Below are 7,204 nucleotides of genomic sequence, written 5' to 3' on the forward strand. Positions count from 1 at the left end.
ACAGACATCTTGGAAGAACATAAACGCAGACAGTTCTGTAAGCGCTAAATGCTCTGCCAAGGATGGAGCTTGAAACAGGAAGACGTCCTCTTGTCCCCAAAAGTCAGCAACCCACCAAAGCCCGGGACAGCATGAGTTCACTGGGAAACACAATTCTTCCCACTTCACTTAGGAAGCATCTGTATTGTAGTGGGTTGAAGGGTAACCCCGAGACATATGTCCACATCCTAACACCAGCTACTTGGGAATAGGATCTGCTTGGTAAATACAGCATTTGCAGAGGTGATTAAAATAAGGAGGAGGATGAGGTCCTTCTGGGTCAGGGTGGTCTTCAATCCAATGACAGATGTCCTTCTAACAGACAGAACAGGAGACACAGACACAGAAACCACGTGAACACAGAGGCAGATTTCAAATGAGACCACAAGCCAAGGGATGTCTGGAGCCAAAAAAAAATTTTTTTAAGCTAAAAATCCTAAAAATATTAAAAGATATAAGTGCAATCATATGTCTAAAGGCATTTTTTTTTTCAGCTTTTGAAGCATGCTTGCTACGGCCTTGAGGGTGGGATTCCACCGAACATGCTGGTTGCTCTTATCCTGGAAAGGGAATTCTTTATCCCTGTCCCCTCAGGGAATCAGGCTCATGAAACCCCACAGACCAGAGAGGCAGGCGTATTGTGCTAACTTGGGAAGTTTTAGCTCCCCTACGTTTTTCAGGAAAAGAAGGAACGGGAACCATAAAGATCTTGGTGGACATCACCAATGTCTATCTGTGGCTCAGAAGGGAGGGTTAACCTCCCTGGTAAAGACCATTCACATGGGGCCAGATTTTTATGATGTGACCCAGTGCCTGGTTTCTCCCTTCTGGAAAATGGGCCAAGTTTCCCCCCAGGTTCTGGGGAGGGAGAAACCTTGTGTCATGCCCAGTAGTCGGGTCTCTTGAGCAGAATGATAGAATTCCCAGGCTCAGGGTCACAGAGTCCTGGTAGCATGCCATGGTTACAGAAGGGGGAAGCAACCCCAAAGAGACAGTTCCATGATTTAAAAGACCTGGATTCTGGTTTGCAGCGAGACTCTTATTTTTATTTTATTTTCACCATCAGTTAGTGGACTTTGAGCAATATGTTTCAAATAAAAGTGTTGTTGTTGTTGTTTTTAACATGTTCCAAAACCAGATGGGGAAAAGTAAAAAGTAAAATGAAAAAGGAAAAAGGAAAAGGGAAAAAGATGCCTTTTCTTTTTTTTTTTTTTTAGTTCCAATAAAGTTTGATGCTTTTGAGCTGTGTGCAACAGTGCCACAGCACACAGCTTTCGGGGTATAGGAGTCAAGCAAACCTACCCAAGTGTTGTTTGACCACATCCAAGAAGAACCACCGGAGAACCAGCCCACCCTCAGCTAAGGCCAAGGTCTGTGACCATCCATGGTTACGTGTTTAGTTAGGTTGTGTGCAATTTCCAATCTGAACCCGGCAACCAAACACAACAGAGGACGGCACTCTCACCGCATCCAGCTGGATGAGCCCAGGATCATGTTCTCCTGACAGAGGGAACATCTGGTTGACAAGATGTCATTCTGGGGTTAGGTCATCCTGAGCCAGTAAAAACTGAGGCCATAGCCCTTGGTGCCTCTATGAACCAGTGAGTCCCCCAAAAAACACTTTGAAACTCAGCTAAATTATGTCTCTGTCTACTTGGAGTAAAACCTTTTATGCAATTGAGTTTATAGGCATTTGTTTATCTGGCTACATCCTTAGCAAAACAATTTTGAGAAGTTATAGAAATAATTGGTACACACGAAATTAAAATGTGGTGTTTTTCTCCTTGAGAGCTGTGGGTTGACTGTTTGGAGATAAATCAAAGTTCTGATATGCCCTGCATTGTAGATGACTCATCCAGTGTACTTGTGTCTTATCAGGAATGAATCAGCTCATTTATTTATCACTCATTTACTCAACGGCGACTTTCCCAAGGCTCACCATGTGGCCACCATCGCCTGGCACTGGGAAAGCTGCACACATGTGTCCCTGATGGCATGACCTAACCAGATTGGCAGAAGAGAGAAGCAACTCAGGAAGATTCAAATCAAAACCACATTGAGATACCACCTTTCACCAGTTAGAATGGCCAAAATTAATAAGACAGGAAACAACAAATGTTGGAGAGGATGTGGAGAAAGGAACTGTCTTACATTGTTGGTGGGAATGCAAGTTGGTGCAGCCACTTGGAAAAACAATGCATAGTTTCCTCAAAAGGATAAAAATAGAGCTACCCTATGACCCTGCAATTGCACAACTGAGTATTAACCCCAAAGATACAGACGTAGTGAAAAGAAGGGCCATCTGGACCCCAATGTTCATAGCAGCAATGGCCACGGTCGCCAAACTATGGAAAGAACCAAGATGCCCTTCAACGGATGAATGGATAAAGAAGATGTGGTCCATATACACTATGGAGTATGACGCCTCCATCAGAAAGGATGAATCCCCAACTTTTGTAGCAACATGGACGGGACTGGAAGAGATGATGCTGAGTGAAGTAAGTCAAGCAGAGAGAGTCAATATCATATGGTTTCCCTTATTTGTGGAGCATAAGGAATAACATGGAGGACATGGGGAGATGGAGAGGAGAAGGGAGTTGGGGGAAATTGGAAGGAGAGACAAACCATGAGAGACCGTGGACTCTGAAAAACAATCTGAGGGTTTTGGAGGGGATGGGCGTGGGGGGTTGGGAAGGTCACGTGGTGGGTATGACGGAGGGCACGTATTGCATGGAGCACTGGGTGTGGTGCATGAACAATGAACCTTGGAACACTGAAAAATAAAATAAAATTATTTTAAAAAATAAAGGAGAGCTCTTAACAAAAGAAGAAGAAAAGAGAGGCATCTAATGAAATCACAGAAAATGTATAACATGGCAGTTTTCAGAGGCCATGATGGCATTTCTGTCCTCCTGGAGAACAAGTCCTTAAGCCAGTTGGCATAAGGATGGGGACATGATCTAGCCCAGACACTCCCATCTCCATGGTGCAAACAGCAACTCTGCTGACTTCACCACGAGATGCAGGAGGACCCATTTGCTATTAAAGGTAAGATTGTGGGTTTTACTTTGAAGAATTACTTCTCAGAATTCGGTTTCATTATCTACCTCTTCCTCCAGTTAGCTGTGCAATGGCTGCAATCAATTTTTACATGGACTTTTAAAAGAAAGAGCGGGGACAGGTCCTATCAATGGAATCATATACTAGATGGCCTCGTGCGTCTGGCTTCTCTCACTGAGCACCCACCATGATTTCAAGGTGCCTCCACGGGGCAGAAGTCAGAGCTTTGTTCCGTTTCATGGCTGAGTCATATTCCATTCATGGATGGATGACCTTGTGTGAGACCATCCTCCCCTCCATCAGTGGACACTTGGGTTGTTTCCACTCTGGGGCTACTGTGAATAATGCTGCTGTGGGTTTGGGATTGATGGAAATATTGCAGAACTGGAAACTGGTGATGGTTGCACGATACCGTAAATGAACTTATGCCACTGGGTGATACTCTTCAAAGTTATTACAATGGTCAGTTTTTTTGTTATGTGCATTGAAAGTGGGGAAATGGTGAGCATTGATATTTTAGGAGATGGACACATGAAAATGAGCACATAAGGCATTTCCCTTACACGATGTCAGTCTCCTTAGTAACTCCCTGATTATGTAGTTAAAAATAAGAAAAGAAGGAAAGGAAAAAAGAACAGCAATGCTGTTGTCAACATTCAGCGTCTCAATGCTAATTCTTGGAATAGCTTTCTGACATCTCTCTGTGTCAGTCTGTGTCCGTCTCTGTCTCTGTCCTCTATCATCCATCTATTTTCTTTCTTTCTTTCTTTCTTTCTTCTACCCTTCCTTTCTTTCTCTTTCTTTCTTTCTCTCTTTCTTTCTTTCTCTCTCTCTTTCTTTCTTTCTTTCTTTCTTTCTTTCTTTCTTTCTTTCTTTCTTTCCACCATCTATCTATTCATACATTATCTATCTCCCTATCGTCTGTCTACCTACCATCTATGTAACCATCCATCTCCTATCAATCTATCTCTCCATCTATCATCTATCTATCTATCTACCATCTATCTACCTATCCATTATCTATCTATCTATCTATCTATCTATCTATCTATCTATCTATCATATCATCTATCTATATATCTCTCATCTATCTATATATCATCACCTATCTACCCACCTACCTACCATCAATCTAACCATCCATCCCCTATCTATCCATCTATCTATCTATCTATCTATCATCCATCTATATTCTTTCTTTCTTTCTTCCACTCTTCCTTTCTTTTTCTTTCTCTCTCTCTCTTTCTTTCTTTCTTCTTTCCATCTATCTATTCATACATTATCTCCCTATCGTCTATCTACCTACCAACTATCTAACCCTCCATCCCCTATCAATCTATATATCCATCTATCTATCATCTATCTATCTATCCATTATCTATCTATCATCTATCTATCTATATATCTATCTATCATCTATCTATATATCATCACCTATCTACCTACCTACCTACCATCAATCTAACCATCCATCCTCTATCTATCCATCTATCTATCTACCATCTATCCATCCATTATCTATCTACCTACGTACCTACCTACCTATCATTTATCTATCCATTTATCCACCATCTATCATCTATTGTCTATCTATCTAATCTATATCATCTATCTATCTATCCATTATACATATGTATGTATCTATCCATCAATTCACCCACCCACCATCTATTATCTATCATCTATCTATCCATCCTCCTTACTCTCTCCTTCCCACCCCCTTCCCTTCCCTTCCCTCTCTTTTCCTTTCTTTCTCTCTGTCATCCTTTCTGCCCACTCCATCTCTCTCTCTTTCTGTTTCTTTCTCTTTCTTTCCCTCTCTCTTTAAGTGAGCTGCATTCCTCCCAGCACAGAGATGACCTAAAACCCCATCTCACCACATGCAGCCAACACTTCCCCTTATGGAAATACATCCCAGTTCCGAGCAGAGCTTTCATGCCCTGCAAAGCAGGTCTGGCTCCGCACATGAGTTGCATCTTCCCCTACCATTCCTCACTCCACCACAGCCACTGTGCCTCACTCTGTATCTTGGATGTGGGACCTCATCTCTCCACACTGCTCTTTGCATCTGCTACCCTCAGTTTGGAGACTTTTGTCTTCTGTTATTGTTTGATTTTTTTAAAAATATTTTATTTATTTATTTGACAGAAAGAGAGAGAGAGATCACAAGTAGGCAGAGAGGCAGGCAGAGAGAGAGGGGGAAAAGAATCCCCGCTGAGCAGAGACCCCCCACCCCGATGCAGGGCTCGATCCCAGGACCCTGAGACCATGACCTGAGCTGATGGCAGAGGCTTTAAGCCACTGAGCCACCCAGGCGCCCCTCATTTGAATTTTTATGCCAACTTAGAATCTTAGTTAGGGCAAGCTGTGCCTTGAAATGTCTCGTAATGTCCCCAGGTCAGCATGTCCATTGCTTTGCTGTGTGTTTACAACCTCTCCCATTGCATTTGCATGTCTTAATGACCTGTTGATTCCAAAAATGTCTCTTCTCCAAACTGGATTCTGAGATGCCGAAGAGGAGGGACTATGTCTTCTCCTTTTTTTCACCTCTGCTCTCACCATCTGTGTCATGTTGCATACCCATAACCTGACATGCACAGTCTTCTTCATGGGCTGGAACACAACAATTCAATCAGAAACATTAGCAACCGAGTTGGCAAGCTCATTCCACTGAGACATTAACCAAAAATAAGCGTGACTTCACTTCGCTTCCATGAACAGCACCATGAAGCAACTCCGTAACTAAATTTAGCATGGAGCAGAGAGGGAAAAATGCTGTCATTCCCATTTAATGAGACACTCACTGCCCACGCTTGCAGGGGCCATTCTGCCCCTGGCCAGATGTTGGCCAAGGTGTATCACAGATTCATAGAACTGCACAAACACACTTCCTTTTACTTCCCTCTATTTGTTGAAAGCACATGAAAGCTGTGCATTGCAAAGCTAGCTTCAAATACAACCAGATCCAAATCCAGCCTTGGGTAAAACCTAAGCCATGAAAATGTGTGGGTTTGTGACAAGCTAAACACCTTGTCCCTCTCCAGATTATAACAACTATCAGTTCATGTATAAAGATAAACTGTCCATAATTCACTCTATCTGTGTATACATGTATCCGTGCACATAAATAAGTTACTGTTTAATTCCAATTTATACATGAGTTTTTCCTCCCAAATAAAACTCTGGGATTCTGGTTGGGAAAGATTTGTGCTATTAATCATCAAGATGGTGTCAAGTTTCTTGGAGGTAAAGAAAATATAGGGTGGATTTGGACACTTGCCTCAGGTCTGGAAGTCAGCCAGCCTATGTGAATTCAGCCTCCTTTTCTAGATAAGGAATGAACCAAATGGGTTTCATTATATTCTTAGAGGACTGTACCTTTCCTAACGTTCTGATGCATGGCGTGACCTCTGTGATTACGCTACCAGAGCCCAGCAGGATTTAACATAAAGGGTATTTTTATTGGCTCTTATTTGAGAGGGTTTATTTATTAAAAATGTCAAAACAATTTCCTATAAGGTTATTTCTGCTGGAAGGCAAGCCCATAATCTATAGTCATGAGGTGCTATCCCACAGCATCCCCTTTGGCTTAGGTTGAGCTTTTGTCCAGGTATGAAAGAAAGTGACCATCCCACCCCATGGCCCAAAGATGTCACCTTGTCACATGCATCCCCATGACCTAGGACCTGGAGAAGAGGCGTTCTGATGAGGGTTGACCTTTGTGGTCATGTTGGTCTTTGAGGTGTAGATAAGCTGCACTCTGTACCCCAACCTGTGAGTGACGGAAAGCAGATGCCTTTCTTAGAGTTCCAGCAAATGAAAGGGGTCAGGGAGGGGGTGGCTTGACCCACTAGTTCATTCCATTAATCACACGTCCAGCCAACACATGCTGTCCCTCTCCTGCTCCTTGTCAAATCAATCACGCACAACCATTTCATTGCCTCTAGGAACAGATGAAGGAATGAGCAAGGGAACTAGGTCACACACAACCTCTTTGTGCACATCAGGCTTTTCCACAAGTATAGGGAACAAGAGAGACAGTAAGAGCAGATGTGCACAGTTGAAGAGTGGATATGAAATAGTTTCTTCTCTTACGTTCCATTTA

This window comes from Lutra lutra, chromosome X (assembly GCF_902655055.1).
Source record: "Lutra lutra chromosome X, mLutLut1.2, whole genome shotgun sequence".
NCBI classification, from domain to species: domain Eukaryota; kingdom Metazoa; phylum Chordata; class Mammalia; order Carnivora; family Mustelidae; genus Lutra; species Lutra lutra.